Below are 26,742 nucleotides of genomic sequence, written 5' to 3' on the forward strand. Positions count from 1 at the left end.
TTACACTAACGTCAATCAAGTCTTGAATCGACGACTGCTCACCATGCACGGGGCTGGGATTTTCTTCTGCTTCCCTATTGTTTTGAGTTTCCTTTTCTTTTTCGCACACGACGGGGGAAACCGAATCCCCGAGACGAGGGCGGCGAAACTATATATAAAGCTCACCGGAAACAGTTGGTATGGGCACACCGCACCATCCGCACGCACTGCCACAGCTTAATTAAATGCCCTTGAAGGGGTGGACCGTAGGGTGTGAGAGGGAACTCATTTCTTGCTCGGGTTTTTATGTGTGTGAGTGAGCAGTATCGGAGGGATTGGGGGAGAAGATTTGTTTTCTGGACCTTCGGAGTTGCTCTAGGAACAGGAAAATGGGATAGTTGTTAGTTGACAGGACACATTTGAAAAGGAGTTTATGCTTCTTTAACCGGCTTTTGGATGTGTTCCTTGAAGTGTTTATAGGAGTTTTCCTGAAAAGGAGAGTACAAATTCTCATTTCAACCTAGTTCTACATTAAGAGGTTACATATCTCCGTCAAACTTGGTTCAAAGATCTATTAAAAGCCTCCACTAACTGAAATGTTATAAGAACAAACTTTCCTAGAATCTGATCCGTGTATAGCTAATAGGTATCTTCCAAATCCGTACTGATATAACTTGTCCTCTTCAATACTATCAAACGGCTATCCCATTTGATGCATCACTTCAAGCTGCGGAAGATTAGTCCTGCGGGACACGCAGGCTTGATATATGTGTTTAATGATGGTCATCCAAACGAACTGCTCCGTTCTCACACATCCGCAGACAAGGATTTATAACCATGCTAGGCGCCATTCCCGTAGCTCGTCAATATTGTGCTTTTGTGTTCCCCTTTTTTTGTTATTTGCAAAACTCAGCGAAGTGAACAGAAAAAAAAAGACAAAAAAAAAGGATTGTTATGTGAGTTTAGTTGTTTTTCTTTTTCCATCCTGCTGCACCGTTTGCCACAAACCCGTAAATCCCATTCGTCGTCCCGGTACCCGAAGAGACTTATCCATCTTCCGTTCCCGGTTGCGAGGGCCGGTTCGTTCCATAACAAGCAGAGGCCTGCCTTTTCGTTCCACGCTTTTGCCGGAAGCGCTGCCTTGCTGTGTACGCGCGTACACAAACCCGAAAGACGCCATTTTATGCGGCTCTCGGGTCGGAAACATTCTGGACCACCCGCAGCAGGCAGGCAGCAGCATCGCTGTTGGAAATGGGAATTGAAGGGAAAAATGGACTAGGAAAGCGAGAGAGAGAGAGAGAGGACGAGAGAAAATTCACTCAGCAGGAGAACAACCAATTCCCGTTGTTCCCAGGGGAAAAAAACCGGGAGGAGGGGGTCGGTGGTTTGCTTTTCATCCCGGTTTGGGCTGATGATCCTTTCGTGTCCATAGTCACCCAAAAACCTTTACACACACACACACGTGCGCAGGCAGCCCAATTGTGACATGGCGTCAATCAAATGCCCCCGACCCGACCCGGGGCGAAGGTTCGTCCATTAGCGTGGGCACGTGCATCTGTTGTGTTGTGGTGCATAGGGCCCAATGTCCCTTTACGCATCCAAGAAGGTGCAGTAAAACGGCCCTTTTCCCAGCGAGAGCAGAAAAGCGAAAAATAATATATTCTAATCAGATGTGTTATTGTGCGCGAGTGGTGTGCTCGAACAATGCAAGGCTCCGCTGACATCTGAGGACTGTTGTGCGCTTAAAGTGCATCGTCGTGTGGCGTGCAGATGCGCCTGTTTTTCCCCCAGGTTGCCCAGCAAAAAGGGGGATGCGATCTGTGTCATGTTTTTTGGGAAAGGGTGAAACGTGAGTGCGGCTTTAATTATGCAAAACTAAAATGCAAATCCGCAACACACACACACACTGTGTGTGCCCTTCGTTTCGTTGTACGGAAACTACGGTGAAAAGCTACGGTTTGAAATATTCAATAGATTAGGAAGCTTGAATTTCGCAAATTTATGTAAACAAAAGCATTATTTGTAAAATTTTCTGGTTGAACATTGCTTTTCTGAGCACCGAAACTGACATCAATTAATCACTATCAAGCTGTAAGAAACAAAAACGAAAGGAGTGAACAAGCATGAGGATGTGTGTGTGTGTGTGTGTGTGTGTGTGTGTGTGTGTGTGTGTGTGTGAGTGTGAGTGTTGCCGGAAACAGCTGGTTGTTGTGGTTATTCAGATTAGTGCCTCTAAGCTTCCCACTCCAGTTACCAAGCTGTCGTAAATCAAATGGACTTCTTTTTTGTTCTTTACACTTGTGACGTTTAATCTTAATGGATTCGATGTTCCGTTCTAGAAGCGTAATCAGTAAACATCCTGCATGTTTTAATCTAAACAAAAGTACAGTTTTTTCGTTCTTTGTTTTATTACAAAAGGAAATTGGTTTTCAGTTGATAAGCAAATGTCATCAACTCTTAAGGCAGATGGCAAATTTTAAATCCACACCAAAAGGCTTAAATCAAGTCAAGTGTGGAACTCTGTAGTATAAACTTAAGAAGTGAAAGGTACTTAAGCCAGGCTACCTGATGCGAGATGCCAAGAAGATTTCGGTTAAAAGGGGGGGGAGGATTGACGATTTTTTTTCCATCAAAATCGTCTCGGTTCATCTACTCGCGTTGTTATGCTATCTCTCTCTCTCTCTCTCTCTCTTCAACCGAAAACTATCATAGAAACGCATAGCAAGTGACAAAGAGAGAGAGGGCTAGAGAGAAGCGAAATCTTTCCGAGATTCCAGCTCGAGGAGGTGAAATCTTTTGGACGGATAGATTTCGCATTACTCTCCCCTTTTTAGCGAATTTTTTTTGACATCTGCATCATGTAGTCTAGTCTCTACAAATGTTACAAGACGGTTCGGTTCCTCAGAGAGTTTGTTATTGAAGTTACTTCTTTATACCTCCGAGTTATTCATTTGACTTGAGAATATGTGCTGTTTTGGTGTTCAAATAAGTAGTGATGATTTCATTAAAATGCATCCACGATTGCACTCCGAATCAGTTCAGTTTGACTACGGTTTCAATTCCAATTCCAAATAAATGGAATCGCCAGTTCCATCCTAAACCGTTCGGAATCGTCGGAGTCGTTAAAACCGTCGGAACCGTCAGAACTTCCCGAACCGTCCGGAATCTTAGTCGGTCGGCCAATATACAGAAAATATGAGCAATATTAATGACTAATACTTTCCGACTACGGTTCCTGATAGTTCCAATGGTTCGAATGGTTCCGACAGTTCCGGCAGTCCTGATGATTCCGACGGTTCCGACGGTTCCGACGGTTTCGGCAGTTCCGATGGTTCCGGACGGTTACCTACCCTCTGGAACTGGTTCCGATTTTTTTAAATCGTTCGGAACTAGTTCCGTTCTTTTGCTAACTATGCCTATCTCTAAAACTAAGATAGAGCTAAATTGAGCTTGTTGCAGATAGGCCACTTTTAGCATTCCATTTGATTGTTTTGACCTTCGATTTTTTACTTTAAAATCCGCCAATCTCTTCTAATGGGTGATTTATACCGATTAATTTTTTATAAATAATTTTTTCACGATAACAAGGAATGTTCACACAGACGGGTTTAAAAATCACGCCGTTTTACTTCTCTGCTCTCAACTCATGATTTGACATGATGGACGATCGATCAATATCACTTCCCATTTCTGCCAAAAGCGAGCACAATTAGCACTTATTGCTCTCATCCCTCAAATTCTCGCGGAACACATCTGTCAATCATACTTAATCTCCCGTTCCGAAACAAATGGATATATGGCTGGAAAGCTAATGTTGTACATTCACAAATCGTTCCCATTGGCTTCAAATTAACACCCATTACGTTTGTCACACTAAAAACACATGACGCGAAGGCGCGAATCTCTGTCATTTCCCGTGTCACATCTTCCGTTTGCCTTTAGGCACTGCTTGATGACTTTAAAATACACCCAGAGAGAGAGAGAAAGAGAGAGGAAAAAAACCCCAAAACAACGCAATCTTCATTCGCGAATTAGCTACGCGTTCTTCCGGCCAACACAGCACAGCAGCAACGGGATGCGCGCGAACAAGCGCAAACTAAACTCTCGATTTCGCATTCACTTTAACCCGTCTCACAAACACACTTCGCGGTTGCTGTCTTTTTTTTTTTTTTTTTGTTCGCTTCATTCACTTCCTTCCTAGACAACGGCAATCGCCTTCCGCCCGCCCCATGTGTGTTACTATTTTCGGACTGTTTGTTTTGATTATTTCGTTCGTAGAGCGTTGCAAAAAAAAAAACGCAGCAAATGCTCGCCAAAATGCCGTTGACTGTGTGTGTGTGTGTTTTTCGCGTGCCAACTAACGGACCGCAGATTAGCGGTGGATTTAGAGCTGAGGCGCCGCTCAGTGTGACACGGACGGGGAAGGAAGTTGTGCTGTCGGAGAGGGGGGTGGTGAGGTGGTTCATTGTGATGATGTGTGTCCGTTGTTTCTTTTTTGCTATTTGCACTACCGTAAAGCAGCAGCCACAGCGAAACAATAATCATGTCATGGTCGTGGGAATAAATTGCGCACACATTAAAATGGCACACGGTCGGAGACGAGCGGCGGTGGCGGGTGACGGTGAGAGTGTTTTTTTTTTTTTTAGCTGTGGAGGGAAGTTGCCAGAGTGTGGCGAATTACAGCCCCCAAAAAAGGTAAATAACTATCTGCCATTTCCCCCCCGTCGCTCGTAATTGCTGTTCGCGTGCGCAAAGTGTTGCGCGAACGGCAGGGGCGCAAGACGATGCTCATCTAAGCTTGCTTAGAATCGTTTTGTGTTGATCACAATCTTATTAATGCTTCGTCGCTAATGGGTGGCTTAGCGTCGTTAATCTTGACGCGTTGTACAAACGGAAATTGAGAGAGTGATGTTGGCTTGGGCCATTTTGAGGCACACTTTCACAGTGTAATAAGATCTGACTTATTTCCGGTGTCGTGACCAGGATAGTTAGAGGCAATGGTTATACAAATTAAACCTAAACAATATCTCTTCCATTTAAGGCATCCAGAATATCTAATGACATAGTGGGTATAGAAATTTTTCCACCATTTTACGCAATGGCTTCAGTGGTTTCTCAATATAGTAATTTCTGGTGCCGTGACCAGGATTGCTTGTGATATGCGTTATACAAATTCAACCTTATATCAGGCCTCCATTTAATGGTTAAATTTTGAATTACTTTAGAAGATATTGCCTATTTTAGATAACTAGTGACATTGGGTATACAAAACATTCTAGCAGTTAAGGCTAGCTTCAGTGTGTAATCACAATATAATAAGTTTTTGTTTAAAAACTTTCCTTGCTTCTGGTGCCATGACCAGGATAGCTAGTGACATGGCGTCCACGACTTCAAGAACCTCTCTTCTAGCAACTTTGGGTATAGGAATCTTTCTACCATTTAAGGCATGGCTTCAGTGTGTAGTAAAACAAATTTTAAGTCTTCTCATTTCTGATTCCGTGTCCAGGAAAGCTAGTGACATTGTATATACAACTTCACCATCAAATTTATCTCATCCAATCGAGACATTCCAGAGGGCGGTCCGGTGGCCGAGGCGACAGCGGTGCCGGTCTTCACACAGCAGGGCCGGGGTTCAAATCTCATTCCGACCGCCTCCCCGTACGCAAGGTTGACTACTTTTCTACGGGTAAAATAAAGTCACAGAAAGCCAGAAATGGCAGGCCGGAGACCTCTCAAGGTTGTAGTGCCAAAAAAGAAGAAGAAGAATCAAGACATAACTGTGGCACTTTACTACTTAGAATACTTTTGAGGATACTGTTTTGGTGCCGTGACCAGGATAACTGCTCACATTGCGTAATCTCAACTTCAAATCTATTTCACCCATTTAAGGCATGAGTTAAGAAGCATTTACCTTGTATAATGAGATTTATTTTGAAGTCTGCTTATTTTTGATGCCGTGTCCAAAAATATCTAGCGACATTGGGCATAAAATTCTCTCTATCTAAGGCATGGATTCAGTTCTTAAGCAATGTAAGAAGAATATGTTTGGAGACTTTCCTCATTTACGGTGCCATGATCAGGATATCTAGTGACATTACGTATACAACTTCATCTTCAAATCCATCTCATCCAATCAAGGCATAACTATAGTACTTTGACACTTGAATTAGAATTCTTTTGAAAGCACTGCCTATTTCTGGTGTCGTTACCAGGAGAACTAGTGACATTGGGTATACCTCTTCAGCTTCAAAAATATCCCTTCTTGCGACATTGGGTATACAAAAATCTTTCCCATTTAAATTATGGCTTCACTGTTTTAACAATATAAGAAGAATTTGCTTGAACACTTTCCCTATTTCAGGATTTCCCCCATGATCAGGATAACTAGTGACAATGTGTGTACAACTTCATCTTCAAATTTATCTCACTTGATTCAGCATAACTGTAATAATTACAGTACTTTTGTAAGTACTGCCTATTTATGATGTCGTGAGCATTCAACTTGGACTTTACCCATTTAAGGCATGGCTTATGTACTTTCCTAATATAATGAGATTTCTTTTGAAGTCTGCTTATTTCTGATGCCATTTCTAAAATATCTAGCGATATTGGGCATAAAATTCTCTCTTCCATTTAAGACATGGATTCAGTTCTTTAGCAATGTAAGAAGAATTGGCTCAGAGACTTTACGTATACAACTTAGTGACATTACGTATACAACTTCATCTTCAAATCCAATCTCATCCAATCAAGGCATAACTATAGTACTTTGACACTTGAATTAGAATTCTTTTGAAAGCACTGCCTATTTCTGGTGCCGTGACCAGGATACCTAGTGACATTACGCATTCAAATTCAACTTCAAATCTATCTCCCATTTAAAGCATGACTTAAGCACTTGCCCAGTATAATGAGATTTCGTTTGAAGTCTTTGCTTATTTATGATGCCGTGACCGGGATAACAAGTGTCATTGCGTATACAACCTCAACTTCAAATCTCTCGCAATCTCTCCCTCCCAATTAAAGGCATGACTGCACTTCATCTCCTTGCTGCTGAAGCACAGTTGCTGCTAATCAATAACCATCCAAATGCAACGGCACGGTTCATGAAACATTCATTAAAAATATTTGTTTGTTTTTGCATAATCTGCACGATTGAGAGTGTGAGGTCGCAAAACGGGCGCAAGCAAGCACGCGGAAGTGTGTGCCCTGAAAATGTAAACCGTCTCTCGCCTAAAGATTATTTCTTGCACCTCCCCATAATCCCACATGGTCCAGCTCCTCTCATCCATGGTGTCCAACTCGCCCCATAACTGGGTTTTGCTAATGCGGCGGCACCCTCACTGTGCAATTTTCCATCACCCATCTCATACATTTTCCAGCCCGCTGTTGTTTGTTGGCAAACTTCATCAATTTTCCATTTTTAAGTACCTTTACGAACCTTCTTTCTCGCCCCACCCTGTATACGGACGACGTGATGTTGTTGTTGAGCGAGCGTGTAGCGGCAGAGTAGGAGAAATAGGACTGTGTGAATCAAATTGCTAAATAATATAGCACCACCCCTCTTTTGCAAAACTAATGCACACGCAGCAGATGCACCACAAGATGCAACTGAACAGTGGTGGCCAAACGGGGGAGGGAGGGAGATTTAAAATTCTTCTTCTATAAAAGCGCATGATTTGCATTCCCTTCTCGAGAAGGGAGCGGTGTCTAAAGCAGGAAATTATGATGAACGCAAGGGCACGTGCCGGATGTTGCATATGTGGCAGGCAGGCAGTGGTCCCCTAGCAGCAGTAGCAGTAGCCCTAATCAGAAGTGCAAATTTTCCGCCAGAGTTTTTTGTGGCCCCCTTCTCATGCTTCAACGTTGTTTTTCTCGATACCCCGATTTTCACAGCATTTGAGGCAGTCGAGAAGTCGTCGTAGGGTTCGACTTGGGGGAGAGACTAGAAGCTGCCGCATGCAAATAGCTGCTGCTGCTGCTGCTTGCTGTCCAGGCACAAAATGCTGTTGTACTGTAACTGGATACAAGCGTCTATCGACGAAGGATCGTTTTATCGACGCGCTAGGGTGTGTGGTTGGTTCTGTCGAAGTAGCGTAGTAATGATGGTCCTCGTGTTTCATTCGCCCAGATTCTAGGAGCTCAGCAGAAAGTCAACTCCAGCCTCCAGAATGCGTACGCCCAATCTGGCCAATCCATTTCCTGACGACCAATCTTTTTCCCTCTTACATATGGCCATCCTGTTGCACTGGTCTGCTGTGGGAAAAGACACAGTTGGAAAATTTCGCTTGACCGTAACCGTAACACTTGGTCCCTTTCTCTACATAAACTTCCCCCTTGGTTTTGAATGCTTCCCATTTCGATTTCGATCGCCCCAGCATTCTGGTCAATTCTGTCCCCCTCTCCCATTCTGGATAGGAAACGGTAAGCGAGGATGACGATGGCCAAAACCAGTGTGGAAAACTATTCTCGAGGGAAAAAAGCATTTTTCCAAAGTGCATAACATACGGGGTTCGCCGGGATCGTAAATTGGCCAACCAGATTTGTCTGCTCATCGTTCAATAACGATCGAAATGCATGCGCTTTGTGATTGTGAAAGATTGATAGGGAAGAAGGGATAACGTGGAATGAAAGTGCTTTCGAGGTGCAAAGCGGCATGTTTAATATGAAATTTTCCTCGTACCATTTGAAAGTTTTTCGCTTCAGTAATGCTTACGATACGATGAACAACTATCGGCCTAATGGGAATTTGGACCATGGGTTTTGTAAAGACCGGACTGTGTTTAATGTACCGTGCAGGACATTCTTCCCGATGTATTGCATTTCCATGATAAATTACCATGTTAAATATGTGAAACTTCCCAAAATGGGACTTCTTTGGTGTCGTTTTATTAGCTCTCCACCAGCAAAAAGTGTAGAATTTAGGTTGATTGGTGGTGCCATGACCAGGATATAAGCAATATTTAGGAATTGGTTGAAGTAATCACTTGATTTAAAGATAGAATTTGAATTGAAGGGTTTGTTTTTCATATGTACAAATCATTTATCGCAATTAAGATTATCGGAAAGAACTAACGACATGCTAAGCCAGTAATAAACTGCTTCAGATCGTGCTGGAATAATTAAAACCTGTCTCCCCTTTGAAATTGGAACTCCCTTCTGGATTCTCTCTGTACGGTGAGCTTAGCTTTTAAAGTAAATTCTTTTAACCGTGAAATTTTCCTTAATGGCGATAGAGGTGTGTGTGTGTGTGTGTTTGCTAAGTTAACCAGCCAAAGTGTTTCCAGATTCTGCCACCCTTTATATGCATAACTTGCAACAACCTTTCTTGAGACGAGTTTGGGAAGAGAAAAAAAAAAGAGTTCCAAAGGGTGTCGATAATTTTATGCAGTGTGATCATAAATTGTTAAAACTCAGCAATTCTTTTTCCAAACACTCACCCGAGGACAGGAAAAAAAAATGGAAGGGTAGATCCTTTCGCATCCGAATGGAAAGGAATGGGAAACGGATAAAGACCCTTTTCTTCGTAGGTAAAGATGATCAGTGGCTAGGTTCTTTGGAATCCCCGGGTCGGTTCACCTTGACTTGGTTCCGGGCTCGCTGACTGTGAGCAGCGTGATAAATTGTGGTAGAGCATCTAAGAAAGGAGCTAAAGCAGCATGTTGTGTCAGCGATCGGATCTGTTTTTGGTCGGGAAACCCTCTCCCCTTTGAAGAACGTCGTGGCACAAATATCTGTAAAAGGGGGTCGCGTTTCCTTTTTCGCTCGGCTGCGTCAAGTAGATGTTTCGGCGCGCCCAAGTACAAGGAGGGAACTGGCACATGCTATAGAACTTGGGAAAGAGGAAACGGAAACTCAGAACTTTGGCAAAAGGGTTGATGATTTTCAACAGCGGAAGAAAAATCCATTTTCACCGACGGCCGACGGAATTTAATCGCAGACATACATATTCTGCACACGTTCCGTACAAAATGCAATTGGCAGAGGGGGGGGGGGGAGCATTTTTGCTTTGCCGATCCGGACTGACTCGGGCGGATGATTGCAATACAATTGTTGAGGCCTTTTCGCATGCTGATGTGATATGCCCCACCCGCCCGCCCGGTCGGATGGTTTTTTGCTGGTTGTGGCATGGCGTCCGACTGTGTTTTGATGACATTTGTTTTGACCACAATCCAATTCACAATATGCGTACTTGTTTGTGTGTTTTCGTATATTGAAAATCCAATCAAATATTAATCGAATTCTCGTGTTTTTTTTATTTGCAGGTACGTTTCATTTGGTGTTGCAGTATGAATTGGGTGAGCTAAATTAAATTATTCTGTGAAGTTTTTTCATAAACTACTCTTAGCTATAATCCCATTTGTCAAATCTCAAGGATCGCAGGACATCCTGTAGCCACTTCAACCGTGGCGGTTAGTTGCAAAGAAAGGGCACTTGTGAGTTTGCGGGACAATGCGGGACAATCTCCTGTGGCTTTATAGGCTGTTTTCTTCTCGAAGCGGAAAAGGGATCTCCACTTCGATTAATGATACCAGCAGAATGCTATCCACTCGAACTTCTTTCTCTGCTGGTTAGAATGACCCTGTTTGGGCGTACCGCAGAGAGCATCAAAGTTGAGCTTAATCCAATGCGGGATGAATAATGATCACTTTGATGAACAGCTGGAGGCTCCACTCCACAGCATAATATCATGCTAATGACAGGCATCATTGAGGAGGCTCGCCTGTTTGAAGAGCATTATGTCATCCAGAATCGACGTAATTAGAGGCACAACTGGACAAGATCTGAAGTGTTTTTAGCACTGCATTTTTTAAGACTCGGTGCTCATACGGCAATTCAAAAGTTTTCAACGCAAGATTCTTGCTCACATCATGGTTTCTTAGGGCTTTGTAAGCAACCTGACTGCGAATGAAGTCTTCGATAATCTTCTTTCGTGAAACCGATCTTGATATTGACATGACGTTGATGACATGGGCACCATTGGTCCCCGATCATCCATCTAATTCTTCTTGTTTGGTTCTGCATGATAGGTCTGCTTGACCTGCTATTCTGGCTTAGTGTGACTTGATTGTATCCCTTGCTGGATAGTCATTCCTGTGTGCGGGGAAGCGATCTGGATGGGATTTCAAACCCAGTCCTGTCGTGTGAAGACCGACACCGCTATGACCTCACCGCCTCACGTCCATTAAAGACACGACAGAAAACGGCTGAATTAAAAATGTGTTCTCTACGTCATTGTAATTCTCTTAAACATGGACGCTGTCACCTCATCAGTAACCTCTAGTAGTATTATATTGTACTGCATATAGCAATGTAGAGCTATAATCTTTCATGGTCAGTCACGTCACGAGAATGACACCAAACAAATTTATTCCGGTGAGACTGATATATTCAACTTTTACACAGTTTTTTTTTGTAATAGATTTTTAATGTATATCTAATTAAAAGATAATAGGAATTGATAGGAGTAATGAAGGCAAAAATGATAGTATGAATGTAGTCCATCAATCAATAATCTTTATCCAATACTTTGTCCATGCTAATGTCCCACCCGACAGTCAATGTCCACTATGAACCGAACCGAAAAATCACCCAATTCAGAGTAGTGTGTGTAGGCTGAACCAATATATGACAGTCCACTTAATCCGCTCCCCATGAAACCATATTTTATCTTCCTCGGTTAAGTAGTTGGTTTCCCATTATCTTATCCTCTCCACTCTGGTTCCCCGTGCTAATGTTGTCACCCATATGAATAAACATAACCGATGGAGGTGTGGTGTGGATGGAGCGAGGGCACTATCACTTTCCGCTAGCAACAACGTAATCGTTCGTGTGGTGACTGAGGTGACAGCGTTCTTTAGGCCAAGAAATATACGAAACTCCTCTAGTTCCGAAGACATGTGAGAGGCGTGTTACGTACGTGCTCACGTGAATATTGATCTGGGGTTGCTTGCGCGACATTAAGCGGGCACAAAAGTTTTGATTAAACGTCAGTCAACGAGAAGCCTCCGAAAGACTAGGTCTGATGGTGAAAAGCTGTCAGGAAGCGTAGTAATGGATAGAACCTATAACAATCTCATAAAATAGATGCAGAAGAACACAGGAGGGAAAGAGCGATGTGTGTGTGTGTGTGTGTGTGTGTCCACACTTTTTTGGGCGGTTAAAAAAACTGACGCTTTGGGAGCCTTTGGACGACAGTCAAAAGGCGACACTCCGGTGGTCATTTGCATATTATTCAAATTGAATAAAGTTTCTCAAAAGCATTCCCAGTTTCTTGGAGGCAAGGGACCGCTGGGATGAGATTTGAATGCTGTACGAGCTGGGAGTGTCCCCCGACGGGGGCAAGAAGAAAACTGGGCTTCAATATCGACCGGAAGTGAGAATCTACACCATCAGCATCATCCTACGCACATTCTTGCATCTCCTTTTCATCCCTGGCGGAGATCTCTCGCATCCGAATGTGTCGCTGAGATTGGAGAAGAAAATTTATAACCCAAGAAGGAAACCAAAATCTTTCCCCACGTAATGACACATCTCCACCGGTAACCGGTTTCTGTGTGAGGAAAAACCATGCTTGGGGATGACTTTTTATGTGTTATAAAGGAAACATCAAGCCTTTACCGTTTAAACAAACATGCGTACAGTAAAATACGTTCAAAGCCATGGCCGGAAAGTGCTTAATGGCTTTGATTGACTTTTCTGTTTGTGACAAAGGCAATCATGAGCGCTATTTCGTTTTTGTTAAGCAGACCAGACATTACGATCGAAATAAAACATGACAAACAACGAAACAAACAGCACAAAAAACCCACGAGCGCATTTTGTAGCGCAAAACTGTGTTTGCATGCGGATGGTAAGCAGCAAAGCAATAAAGCAGCATTATGTGTCAGCGGCAGCAGCATTAAGCGATGAAATATGCTGTCTGCCGGCAAACAAAAAAGAGCGCAACCTGTCAAAAACATCTCAGCAGAATTTCGGGTGTATCAAGTTGCTTCTACCCCGGGTGCTAGAATTACTAACGTTTGTAAGGCGTTGTTTGCAGAAGCTTATTTTAGTTTAAGTTTTAGAATGTTTTATTAGAAAGTCCAATCGTTTTAGTTATGGTTTGGTTGGGTAATTCTAGTATAGTGAAATCTCATCTAAGAGCTAGCAATTTTTGTGTATCTCCCATTACTCGGTTGCTTGAGCGGTCCGGTGGTCGAAGTGACAGCGGCGCCGGTCTTCACACAACAGAACTGAGGATCAAATCCCATCCGGGACTGTTTTCTCGTAGTTAAGGACTGGCTATCCACCTTCATGGTTTCTTCAAGTCTATTAAGGTAAAAATGACAGGCATTACCTTAAGAGACCAAACCAAGAAAAGAGAGAGAAATTATTCAGATGAAGGTTTTATCATTGAACTTCATTTTCTAGCGCTTGAAGTTTGTTTCTTTGTTCAATTGTATATTTGTTGTAAAGACATACAAGAAGAGTTTTTGTTTCTCTCTCTTCAAACTGCACACAAGATGCATCCTAAATACAACAAGGGAATTCGAATTGAAGCATCTGGTCCAATGCGTAATTCGTTAACTCCTCCTCCAGCGTTATGCTACTTGAAGCTTGTTCGGAGGAGTCCGTTTCAGCATAAATCGAATTTCGATAACTGGAAGGTTCGTTTCGATTGTTTGTTTTGTTTGTTGCTGCTCTGTCAAGTTCCCGTATTAGAAGGGCAAAGTTTCAAGTGGGGTTTGTGTGGTCTGGTTGTGAGGCTGTTGTTCAGAATTCTATGTAAATTGTGAACGGAGAGACTACACAGGAGAGAGAGTAGTTGCCATTATTAACTAAGATAAAGTGGGCGGTCCGGTGGCCGAGGCGATAACGGCGCCGGTCTTCACACGGCAGGTTTGGGGCTCAAATCCCATCCTGATCGCGCCTTCCCGTACGCAGGGCTGACTACTTTGCTGCGGGTAAAATCAAGTCACAGAAAGCCAGAAAGGGCAGGCGGGTAGGCCGCTCGGGTGTGAAGAAAGTCGGGTGTTCTTATCGTGTGTAGTAAAGCTATGATTTTGTTACTGTACCCCCGGGGTTCAAATCCCATCCGGACCGTTCCTCCCGGACTTACTATCTAACTATGTGGTATCATTGAGTCTAGTAAGCAAGAAACAGATGGCATGACTAAAGTGGTCGGTAGACCAAGAAGAAAGAGAGAGAAAAAAGAGAGCGATAGAGAGAGAGAGAGATTTTGTCTATAAACTAGTTAAACTCGCGTTACTGAACTTGTAATTAATATGTTCGTAACAATAAGTCTGAATCAAGCAATGCATATTGGCAGCTTATCCACTTCAACTTAAAAAATTAACCACTTTCAGAATCAAAACAAACAGTAACCACCATTGTGGGAGACCAACGCAAAGAATCTTCCCGTTGTAGTTGGGATTTGTTTATCCGATATCCCTTTTGCATCTCAGATTGCTGGTCGTGCGACAACACTGCTTCAAGTCGGTAAGACTTATGCTCCAACACTCTCCGGCATCAGAACGCCGGCATTGGCTGGTGATAAATTTTTTTTATTTTAAAATAAATAAATAAAAAACCCTCCCATACCGGTGAGCCACCGCGACGACAGTATTACGCAATCATCGCGTGTGAGCTTAGGTTCTGGCAACTCTTCCCGCATGGAGCCAGCCAGTCGATAAGCCGAAGGGTTCGCTTCTCTAGCAGCCAATATCACTTTCAATCTCCTGCTGCGTGTGTGCTGCTGCGTACGGGGTTTGAGGACATAACTCACGGGACCGATCGAGCGTGCCCAGGCCTAAATGTTGTGAGCCTGTTGTGAGCGTATGAGCGACGCTTCCCTATAAATCAAGTGACCGACCGACCGATGAGGTGGTGGTCGCCCTAGCACGAGTGGCTTCAGGTTGTGTGGCGTTTTTTTTTATCCACTTTAAATTTAGCCTTAGCGGGAGGGATCCCCAAAAAGACACCACTTAAGACCATTCCCCGTACGCGCTCGAAGAAGAAACATGTTGGGGGGTAATGAGCATAGAGCTGTGTGATAAATGGTTGGTTAATGTATCTTCTTCAGTCCTAAAAGGAGAAATTCAATTATAACCCTAGACCTTTTTTTCCTTGTCAGAAACGAATCGTTTTATATTTAAAAAGATACAATAATCATATTAAATATTTCGGAAGCTATATAACGCTATCTGAATCGAGATTCACACCGTTCCAACTACAAAGTAACGCAACTCAAGCATACGGTTCGCGGCGGCGCATCTCTTGTTGCCTCTTTTGCTACTGCATTACAAGATCTGCAACATTTTGTTGCGTTTGATGAGGTCGTTGTACTTGCTGGCGTGAAAGAAGTACAAAAAAGAATAAACCACAACCGAAGAAGGAACCACCAACAATTTTCAATTCACGAACGTCCTCTCCTCATGGAAAGGAAACCGCAACCGTGAACCGAGGCAGGCGTTAAAAACGAATTAATGATGACAAATTCGGCGGTGTCTGACGACGACGATGGGAGTGTGTAAGGCCGATGACATGTAGCGAAACACTTAAAGACGGAGAGACCCGCGTGATGCAGTTCACCTTCAAAATGCAGCAAAAAGAGCCACTGCAACGACCAACACCAAATCGGAGACGGTGAAGCGAAAATAAGACATTTTTAAAATGCAAACCAAAACCCACCAAAATGGATGGAATTTAAAAAAGTGTATTAATAATTTCCGCGATTAAAACGTTTGAAGTTTTGTATAATCTATTAAATAGTCGTCGCTACATGAGCAAGAGCCAGATAACCCGCAGTTGTAAGTAACTCTTTGTTCTTCTCCGTTGAACCGTTGTGACGACGTGCGTCAATGCACATTTTTGTGTCATTGCAGCTTAAGTTAGTGTTAGTAGTAGCATTAACCCCCTGTAGTGTGCGTGTGTGATTGTGTGTTCTGTTGCGCTGCACCGTGTTGTGTGACGCATCGGCCACATGGCCTTCGAAAAATCGCGGACAACGTTTGCTACGTGCGGTAGACTCGTTCTTTGTGCGATTACATTAGGGAGGTAGGGGTTAGATAGGATTGCGATTAGCATTAAATGCACTCAGAATTGGCCATAACCTTCGTGCCTTTCAAGCTCTCCCTCGCTAGTATCTCGCATCGCATTCATGCACTTTGATTTTCTTTTCGATTCGATTCTGAAACGTTTTCCGCGTGCTTTGATTCACTATCATTATTTGGTCTCCCTCGGTTTTTACGGGAACGGAATCGATCTCCCGAAAATGTGCTTCATTTCATTAGGCGCGTTTGTGATAATGATTCCCTGGCTCGGCGCCGGAGGGATGATCAGTGGGCAATTTTCTTTTCTTTTTCTCCATTGAAAATCATGGATGGGAAATTAAGTGCCATTCATTAGTAATTGATTTTAAAATGGTTGGGGCTTCTCTTCACTTCCAAGGGAACGTTTAAAGCCATAGATTCAGTGGAATGAACTGAGGAAGGTGTTAAAAAGAGTTTGTGCTTCTCCGCTCAAACCAATCGCAATGTGCAAATCACAGTGCAATATCTTTTTTTGCTGTTTTTTATCGCTCAAGCACCATTAACTCCTTCCAGTTGCTGGATATATAGAGCTAATAGAAAAACATTCTTCCGTGTGTTTATGGTCGTCATAAAAATGGAGATACTTGAAGGACTTAACCTGCATGCATATAAAGCGCCTCAGTCACTCACAACCTCAAAAAAAAGAACCTTCCCCACTCGGATAGGGAACAGTCGCAGGCAGCGTCTGAAAAAAGATGCATACACACACACACAGAGACATTGGATGGGCTATGCGAAAAAAAGTGCATCAAGACGTGATGATGATGCACCCAACCTCACCGCAAAAAGGTGGACCACCGATCCGTCCGTTTTCGTCGCCGGGGTTGAAGTTGTTGTATTTATTTTTCCTTTAACCATTAATATGGGATGCAACGAACCTTGGAGGAACGGGCAGAGACTAATGGGAATACCTTGGCATATTATACGGTGGCTGTGTTGCGTCTTTTTTTTTTTTTTGCTTGCTCGACTCTGTGTATCGTGTTCTTGGTTGGGCCACATGGCCAAGGTAAAACAGCCGTAAGCAGTTGATGGTTTCTGAGCGAGTGCATCCTCTACTGCTGTGTGCACGATGCGGATGCGATGATGATGACGATGATGGTGTAGGTTGGATTAGATGACAAGTCACGCGTGTCCTGCAATTAATCATGTGCTGTAGAAGTCGCACTCCGCGCTGTCGCCCGTTTGGCAAATCACCTAACTGGATGTAGTATAATCGGAAAATGTACATCGCTCTTCACTCATTGGAGGTGTCTTTCTTTGAATCGAAAATTAAATCTTATTGCTTCCGCGTATTTGGTGTTTGGATGCTACAATTCATTGGTAGGAGATCAAGATAAGTACCCAATCCATGTTGCTTAGTGCCATTGGCTCTCCTACTCCCACCAGTGCTTTTGGACTAGTTAAGAAGTTCTTTCAGTCTGTTGTTGAGATATTAAGGATCTGTCCAAACTCAAAAGCGCATGTTGTCCTACTTCTTGTACCGCTTCGTAATGTATATCCTCGTCTAGCTGAATTAAGTCTAAGGCTACGAAGTCTCTATACACTAATCAACTAACCAATCTTCGTACTATACGCATACGCTCGCTGCTAGATTCAGGAACCCTTGCAACATGACGTGACATAATAGGCCGTTGTTTATTTTGTACCTAAAAAACATTTACGAGCCCGAGCAGCTTGCCTGAGCATGAGCAGAAATTGTTTTTTACTCTCTACTCAGGATATCCTCTGTCCAGGAAGCAGGAACGGATCTGTATTGTGGACCAATCTAACCAGCCACACTTGTAGTGAAGATAGTTCTGGGAGGCAGCCCGGTGGTGGAGGCACCAACGACGCTGGTCTTCATAGGATAGGGCCGGGGGTTCAAATCCCATCCGTACAGATCTCACGTAGCAATGACTGACGATTACTGACTGAAGGACCTTTAAGAGGCTTTACTTATTGCTTTATTGAAGATCTTTGAGGTTAGGTCGATTCATTCGACTGCAGGAGTATCTGATTAGTAGTAATACAATCAGGTTTAGTGAATCAGTGGTGTTTCCAATACACATAGTCCTCTAACACGATGAAAAATCAATGCCACGTCCCTGATATAATTTGAAGCAAATCAAATAACCATTTGGCAAGGCAAACCTCATTTCCATTTTTGAATCTGTCGAACACCAATTGATGGCTGCCTCATGACATTATGACTTATTAGTTAACTTAGTATATTTTAGCTATCTTTTATTTTGATTAGTGGTTGCCTCAAATTCTACTTTTTTATAATATCAAAAGACATCTCGAGGAAAACCTCTCTCCAATTTATTAACTCGTCCTGTCACCCAGCCTTGTGTCTTGTCAAATTCGATGTCATCAACATGTCACTCTCTTTCCCTTTTTGCTTCATTGTGAATCAAAGATTGCACAGGTTTCATAAAAAAAATAATCCCGCGCTAATTACAATTGACCGTGGTGGTGGCGCCAGCTGTGTTTTGTGGAGTAAAACGAACCAACTCCATTTTGCATACGCACATGAATGACAGTAGGAAGAGTGTGACCTAAACGGAGGCAGATGCAAGAAAAGCAGCATCCCGGGGCAAATAAAATAAAAGCAAAATTACAAAAGCCATTACCGACATAAATGCACTCTCACATACATACGAGGGCGTAGGAAGAATGAACGGGGGAGAAAATAAAAACGAAGCGAACTGCTGTAAGTGGATATGATATGTGGAAGAAAAATGAATTGACAGCTGGGCCGGCGCGCATTACGCGTAAACGAGTGAAAATAAGATAGTCAAGTGTCAAAGAACTTGCCGCCACCGACGACGACGACCATGGTGGCAATGATGATGACGATGTTGTTGGTGACGACAGGCCAACAGAGAACGCACAGAAAAGAAGGTGTGAAAATCATAACCACTCTTGTAGAAAGCAAAGCGGCGGCGTGCAAAATGAAATCAAAATCATGCTGCCGGTGGTGTGTGATGCACTCGAGTGTGGGTTGTGTGTGAGTGGGGGGGTTGGGGTGTAAAAAAGCAAGCAAAAGAAAAAAACAAGATGCACACACACACACTTGTACGCCGCCGCTGTCTGGTGGAGACGCAATCGGTGGAGACGCAAACGCGGGCGAAATGAACATTACATAAATAAATTTCTTGTGCGCTCGGTTTCGCGACCTACGACAACAAAATAAAATTCAATGTACGTTCGCTTCGTTCGCGACGCGGTTTCTGCAGTAGAGGAGGGGTGAGCGACTGCTAGTGGAAATGGAAGGGGGCAACACACATACACAGATAGAGGCACAACGAACATCGGAAAAAAAAAATCACTAACAATCATCAACCCCCACCCTACACCCCACTTTGGATGGTTGATTTCTGTTCTGTCGCGAATCGTGCGTCTCTTTCACGCTCACACTCTCTCGCATCTGTAAGCTCTCTTTCTTTTAAGCGAGCGCGAAAAGTGAAAAAAGCACATGGGAAACAGCACGATCAAAGCCTGTTTCGATGACGTATGACAAAGCGAGTCGAGTGTCAAACGGTGCGCTTAAGTGCGTTCCGCTATGAGTAGGTGTGTGTGTGTGTGTTGGTGAGCAAGAAGAAGAGAACATTCGTGTACTTACTCGACACGCTGTTGGTGGACGCTAAAGAGAGAAGCAGAGAGACCGGTAATAGTGTGCTTTTTTTTTGTTCAAGTATACAACACAGGAAATGGGACTGATTTTTGTCTTCGAGTGACACCACGTGGAGTGACTTCCGGGAAAAAGTAAAATGAGCGTAATAATGGCGGACGTACATTTAGCTGGCCACCGGGATGCGAAAGTATGCAAACTACTTTCAGCTGAGTGTTTAGGCTATAGCTGTTGCGGAGTATTTAAATGCAAACATATTTCAACTAAAAATGAAGCAGGCCAACTTTAATGGCTGAAGAACCCTTTAATGACGAATTTGACAATCTCATATCAGGTTCTTCGGAAGGTAAATGACCTGACCATAAAGTGCAAGGGGTAAACCCATTCCGACACTTCCAAACCCCAACAGGACCCCATTTTCATAGCGTCAAAATTCCAATACGCTGCCGCGCAGAGTACTGTGTCCCGTGGACCTGCGTTCACCCTTCCCAATTTTCAGCGGCCAAGTTCCGGAAAATCAGCACCTGTATCGCATAATGGCAACAAGGAAGAGAAAAAAAAAGCGGACAAAAAAAGGTGTAGATGACGACATGCGCAAAAACAACACTCTCTTCGTTCTCGCCCTTTATGCAATGCTCCAAAATGTCCGCCCCCGGAGGACATGAACATGAAAATGCTGTGTACGTATTCCAAAAATACAGCACACCAAAACTCTGCTCCTCCCCCTGTTAACGACCGGATGTCAAAGCGATTTCCGGGAAAAGACGATTTCCGCCAGACGTCGGTAAAAACGCCGCGCGGTGTGCTACGGTCGTCGAGGTGCAGCAGAATGGCCAAGGCAGAGGACCCGCTGGTGCCCAACCCCCAAACGTGACAACAGTACAACTCTTTAAACTGTAATCAGAACTTTTTAGGGGAGCTAAAAAACTTTTTTTTCGCTTTACGCAGTAGTACTTCAGTTGGCAACTTATCAGATAGAAAGTGTGTGTGCACTACTTTTTTTTTGCTAGTTTTGGGTATCTAGACAGTTCAATGTGCAACAAAACGATATCGCTTGACACATTTTGGGCACTAAAAATAGTTGGAACATAAAATAAAACTCCAACAAAAAAAAAAAAATGCTTCAAATCATCGTGTTCGGCAATCCAGGGATTGGTGCAAAATCGGGCAGCAAACTGCAAGATTCTGATCGTACCTTCTAAACGGGTGTAGCACAAGCAGGCCGTTCGATTTAAAATCACCGTTTGACATTTCCCCATTCGCCTGGTGTGTTGTTGCTGATGTTGCTGATCGCGAAGAATGCCGGGAATGGAATGTCATGCCGTTGCTAACCCCAGAAAAGTTCGATTTTGTTCTTCCCCCTCTTGGGGTTTGCTTACACCCTTTATTTTTTGCGCGCAAAATCTAAATAATCGCTCTGCCTCTCTCTCACACACACACTTACTCTATCTCATTCGTATACAGATAGGGGAATTATTTGATTTCTTTCTTTGGTGCTTTCCACCACCAGCTTGTCGATGTCGCGAAAATGCGACACAGGTTGTTGATCTGCTCAGTAAATAGGTTCCACCACCAACAATGCGAAAAACAAGCGTTTTCCTTCCTCCCACAGGTTCCCTTTCCGTTCCTTCGGTTTACTGCTTACATTGCCGGTTTGCGTTAATTTTGCATCACTTTTAGTTTCGACACCGGGCAACCATGTCCATGTTTTTTGCACTTGCCTCACCCCCGAGTGTATGTGTGTGTGTGTGCCTCCTCTCTTGCGTCTATTGCTATTTTGGAATGAATTCTATTTGCTGTTTTCTGGTTTGGTGTGCCGCACGATCTTTCAACGCAATGTTTGTTTTTGGCCGTCAGAAATTCATCCCGTGGGGGACATCCCTCTCTAGCCCGACTTCAACCTACTTTAGCTGACCAGCAACGTGTGTACAACACGGCAGAGCGAGACGAGGCCAAGGAAGGTTGTTGACCTTCTGGGATTATATTTATTGCGTGTAGAGCATCGCTCACATCTCTCTCTCTCTCTTTTAGTGTGTGTGGAGCTGTGAATACGTTTTGACATTGCGAAATCGTCGTCATCATCGACGCTACCTCGCCAGTGTGTGTGTGTGTCTGAATTCTTGACGGACACTGCTAGATCGATGTGAAATCTCGCAATACTAGCGGGATTTCTGTTTTCATCCCCCAGCAGCAGCTATGGAACCTTGATTGGAGAGATTAACTTGTCTCGTGCAGTGAGATCGTATAGCGGAGGGGGGATTGTAAGTAGTTCACGCGGGGGGTGTGTTCCACCATTCCACCACCCACCGCATTCGTAGGTGAATGTTTATTTACCTTTACTCGCGTGAGATTTAAATAGCTTTAAATCTCTTCCGGGTGGAGAGGGTGAGTGTTGCGCCTGGTGGAGTTGCGATTTAAACCAAACGACGGCACTTTTTTGCTTGCTCCTTCCTCACTTTTGCTCGGGTTAGTCACAGTTATGGAGTGGAAAAGGGAAAACTTTATTTGTATACCGTTTGTGCGATTGATCTGATTTCCGACTCACGCTACAGAGCACAGATGATCACCGTTGATCTGTCAGATGATCGTTGCGATGCTAGAGGAGGGAAAAGGTTAATGTGTGTGGTCATCAGACGGCCCATATGAATGCTATCAATTTCAATTGAAGCTCTCGATTCACTTGGTACTGAGGAGAACCTCGACCATTTAGCACTTCGTTTGCGAGACATTATAATATATTTTGAGAAGAACTCGAATCTTTGCCAATTCCGCAAAAAGATAAGCAAATGTCTTATTACTTAATCTAAGCCGCACACTAACACACCCGAACGCGTAATCAATTTGACAGCGATGAAGTCGACGATTTGACAGTTAGTTGACACGCGTGTGGACTTACGAAACTCCTCACATGTTTACAGTGATGATGTGATGTCATCAGACCCTCCCCCGACCGGCGACGTCTTCTCACGCACAAATGAATCAGTGCCACACATACAGTGCCCGGGAGCAGCTATGAAGCAGCTATCAGTAGAGTGGTCCCTACGCACGTAAAAAGATAAATAGCCGCGCATTGGACTGGCGTAGTGGTGGTGGTGGTGTGGTGTGTATATACACACAGCAGGTGGGTTGTGTGTCCGTTGCTTCTCTACCGATCATCGCGAGCGGTAATAATGTTTACTATGGCGCTATGTGTTCTCCACTGTGTGGCGCTTTGTTTTAAGAATTTGCTCCCTCGCCGCACAAGAGTACGAGCGAGATCCATTTCCATCTCATTCTCTGCCGGCGGTGTGGTGTGTGTGTATTACCTTTTGACAGTGAGATTAACCGAAACAGCACATCAGCGTGCCTGCAATGATGAGCCCTTACTCGACAAGGCAAACGAGAAGCACCAAATAATTGCATTTATCGGAGGTTGTATGGAGGAAACAGTCTGTTTTTTCACCTCTGCCTCATCTTTGGTACCTCATGGTACCGTCTCTTTGTTTCCGATTCCAATACGTTTCTTTTTTTGGGGCCACGGTCATAACCGCGCACTGCATGCATACAATGCTCCGTGCGCGCGCGCGCGCCTGTGTGCGTGGTGCCGTGTACGGGAAAAGACGACCAGACCACTGCTCCGTAATCATCTCCGGGTCTCTACACCCGGTATTATCGCGTATCGGTCTCTAGCGTATCGCTAGTCGATCGAGATTTTTTGTGTTTCGCTGCGTACGACCAAACGTACGAACGATGGAAGGAAAAAAAACGGAGGACGACGACGACGACCCAACACACACATACACACCGATTGCAATGCGAAGGACATTGACATTGTTCGGTTCGCTTTCGACCTCTGCCCGTCCGGACTCGCCGGCACACCTCCCTCCAAGCGCCCCCTAGGCCTGTCTGGCTGACTCTGCCTGGGGTTTTGTTTTATTTTAGCGTCATGTAGCTCATTCCTGGGCCCCGCCGATGCACCAACCGGCGTATAAAATGTTGCGCGGCATCCGTCTGACGGGAATTGGCTCTCTCTCTCTGTCTCAATCAAAATTTGTGATGCATCGAGTTATAGAAAGAATAGAATAGGGGATTAGAGGGTTATAAAAATCTTCTAATTTGCTCCTTTTTTCTCACACACTTAACTGTTATACGCCGTGCTTCTTGTGTGCGAGGATCGATATGTGTTTTTTTTTTTTGTTCCTAAACTGTAAAATTTCCACGATCACATTTATTGCCTGCTATATCGATCGGGGACCCCACAAAATTTAACGAGCGATGAGTTGATCTGATCGATTTGATCGTTTTTTAACCGTCATAAATCTATTTATCGCTTCATCGAGCGATAAAGATCCTGCTGGTTTATTTGTGTGGGTTTTTCATACGTCTATCTGTCATATAAAATCTCCCATTGTTCTACTGGTGCGTCAGGTTAGGATCTGATCGGTCATAAAGATCTCGGATCGGATCTCGTTTGAATAATTTATTCCTCTTCAATCTCTCTGTGTGGCTCTGCTACTTTTTTGGGCGCTGTATTGTTCCCTTTCTTTAATCGACCACCTTTTTTTTACTTTTTTTTTCGTTTCGACCCCCCTCCCCCTCCAGAGAACCCCACTTAGCCCATGATGCATTTCCATCCAGCGGGCCTGCATCTCTGTCTCGGTGTGTTTAGAGTGTGTCAGTGGTGTGTGTTGGGTGGTGGTGTTCTTAGCTTGCGGCTAAGAACTGGTTTTTCGGTTTTTATTTCTTCAGCTTCGAGTTCTAAGACCCAACCAAAGCGGCAACCCAAGCCTGCTGGCTTTAGAAACCCGGTTCGAAGTTTCTAGCGAGCGCGCGCGCTGGTGGTGGTGGCTACTCTTTAACCTCGCTCGGGAAATGGTATAATTTATGTGCTAAATTAACGGCGATCAAATCTTGGCCGTGGTCAATAATCATCACAGCACAAATGAGGGACGGTTGTCGTAAATGTTTATTATATTTGAACAAAATTTCCATCAAGCTTCGGATCGTTTCGTTTTATGGTCTGCTCTGAACGAGAAGAATGATTTGTTGTGGGTTCTAGTGAGACGATTTTGGACGATGATCACATAAGCATAAGGAATGGTTCTGCACCGGTAAGGTTTACCCTCCAATGCATCCTTGTCCTCTGTAGTCCGGTAATGTGTCGTGCTATTTAAATATTAATTTTTATGCAAGTTTCCATATAAGCGGGGTGTGACCTATTTCTGGATTTTTTTTTTGCACACCACCTTCAACTCTCTCTCTCCCTACCTACACGGCATCAACTTCGGCTCAGTTCCAATTCCGTCATCTTAAAAGGTTTTTTGTTCTTGTTATTTATTAAACCCTCAAACGACTTTCAATGTCTGACACGGAACGGAACAGAACTGCACACTTTGGACAGCTTTAGCAGCAATAAACTTTATCCTCCTTCCTTTAACTCCTTCTTTAACTCCATATCCGGATGGCCTGGATTTCATGTTATGAGTTAATTTTGCTGCTTGCTTTGTATCCATTTGTATCTGCATTTTAAATAACATAATGAATCTAATATAGTGTTCTTTTTCTTTTTCTTTTCTCTTCAGGTGAGACCAACTTCGAAAATGGCGTGACATGTTCTTCAGCTTTACTCCAGTCTCCAAGAAACATGTAAGAATGAACCTCTTAGTGTGCATCACTTTATGACTTTGAATCCGGTGTTTATTCCATGGTTACTCAAGATGACGAAATGTCAGTTCAATATCTTTGCCTGGTCTAGGCCTGCGTTAGAAGTCCTCGATGTCCGACACGGTCTAGCACCGTTCCCTGCCAATGCAATATCCCAGTCATTCTGGAGGATGTATCAGAGCCATCCTCTGTTTATATGGACGGGCCTATAAAGGCGTTGCGGACTGGGTCGTCTGGTACCATTCTCATGACATGATCAACCCATCAAAGTCTCTGGATCTATGTTCTACTGTCATAACGTTGCAGTGGCTCCGCCATTGTTCTTCCACAAATACGGGCCCAAAAACTGATTTCTAAAAATAATTCGTCAGCGTATGTCTGGGACTGGGACTAATAATGTCCTTCATGCATCTCGACAGATAATTTTAGTGGAGAGGTATACTCTCCAAAGTAGTTGGCGACGAACATCCACGAATCTTCTTCTTCCTCGGTACTACAACCTCGAGAGGTCTCGGCCTGCCATTGCTGGCTTTTTGTGACTTGTTTTACCCGTAGTATGGTAGTCAGCCAGCCCTACTCAGGGGGAAGCGGTCAGGATGGGATTTGAACTCCGGTTATCGTCTCGGCCACAGAACCGCCCCGAAAGAGCGATCAGTCTGTGCAAACCGGCATTTGTGAGCCGAGTTGCTAGTGATGCCACCAATGTTGAAGTCCTTGCCTTGTTTATATATCGTGCTAGTTTCTTCCTTCGAACATATTGAAAGCTTAGAATACATTTGTACTTTTCGATCAAATTAGGTATTATCTCTATCCAACTGCTGCTGCTGCTGCTGCTAATGAAGTAGTGAAAGGCAATTTCACTCTGTCGCCTTCTTCTTCTTGCGGTAAGCCTTCTAAACTCTTTTCACCACAATCAGCGCTACATGGCAAACTACGTTAATCATCATTAGCAGCAGCAGCAACTGCTACGACAACAACAAAAAAACTCACACAAACCACAATCTAATCACGGTTCGGCAATCGTAGTCGTGTCCCCCCCCCCCCCTCCTTAGGATTTTCCCTTTGCTATCCACCCAGCAGCAGGCAGGCGGCATCGCAAAAGATTTCTGTGCAAAATCATCTCCCAAGGTACGTCATGCGTGCAAAACCACACCCGACCATAATACTACCGGCGGCCGATGCACTTTTAGTGTGCCGACATTTTTCCGTCTGTGTGTGTGTGTCTTTGTGGCCCCAAACACTCTTGTGACGGACGTGATTTGCGGGTTTGTTCCTACGTTCCTTTCGATGTGGGTCCTCATCTTCTCGATGAACACCACCGTTGGAAGATCGTTCAGTTCGTGGTTCTTTGTCTCTCGTTTCGAATTGCAGCACAACCCACCGTTTGCCGGATTTGTTTGTTGTTACCTTTAGTTTTTTTTTGCGTTCCATTTT

General features: G+C 43.9%; 1 protein-coding gene across 5 annotated transcripts in view; it reads left to right on the top strand.

Annotated features, from left to right (window-relative positions):
- LOC118503325 (zinc finger protein jing homolog) overlaps window positions 1-26,742 on the top strand; it is a 72,834-nt gene that overhangs the window by 16,987 nt on the left and 29,105 nt on the right. The window contains exons 1-2 of one of the 5 annotated variants that reach the window (XM_036036471.1): window positions 22,558-22,786; window positions 25,227-25,290. The exons of the other annotated variants lie outside the window; for them this stretch is intronic. The gene's annotated coding sequence lies outside the window, so the exon portion shown is untranslated. Of the gene's footprint in view, window positions 1-22,557; window positions 22,787-25,226; window positions 25,291-26,742 lie in introns of those variants that run through there. 5 annotated transcript variants of the gene reach the window in all.

The sequence above is a fragment of the Anopheles stephensi genome, chromosome 2 (assembly GCF_013141755.1).
Source record: "Anopheles stephensi strain Indian chromosome 2, UCI_ANSTEP_V1.0, whole genome shotgun sequence".
Lineage (NCBI taxonomy): Eukaryota > Metazoa > Arthropoda > Insecta > Diptera > Culicidae > Anopheles > Anopheles stephensi.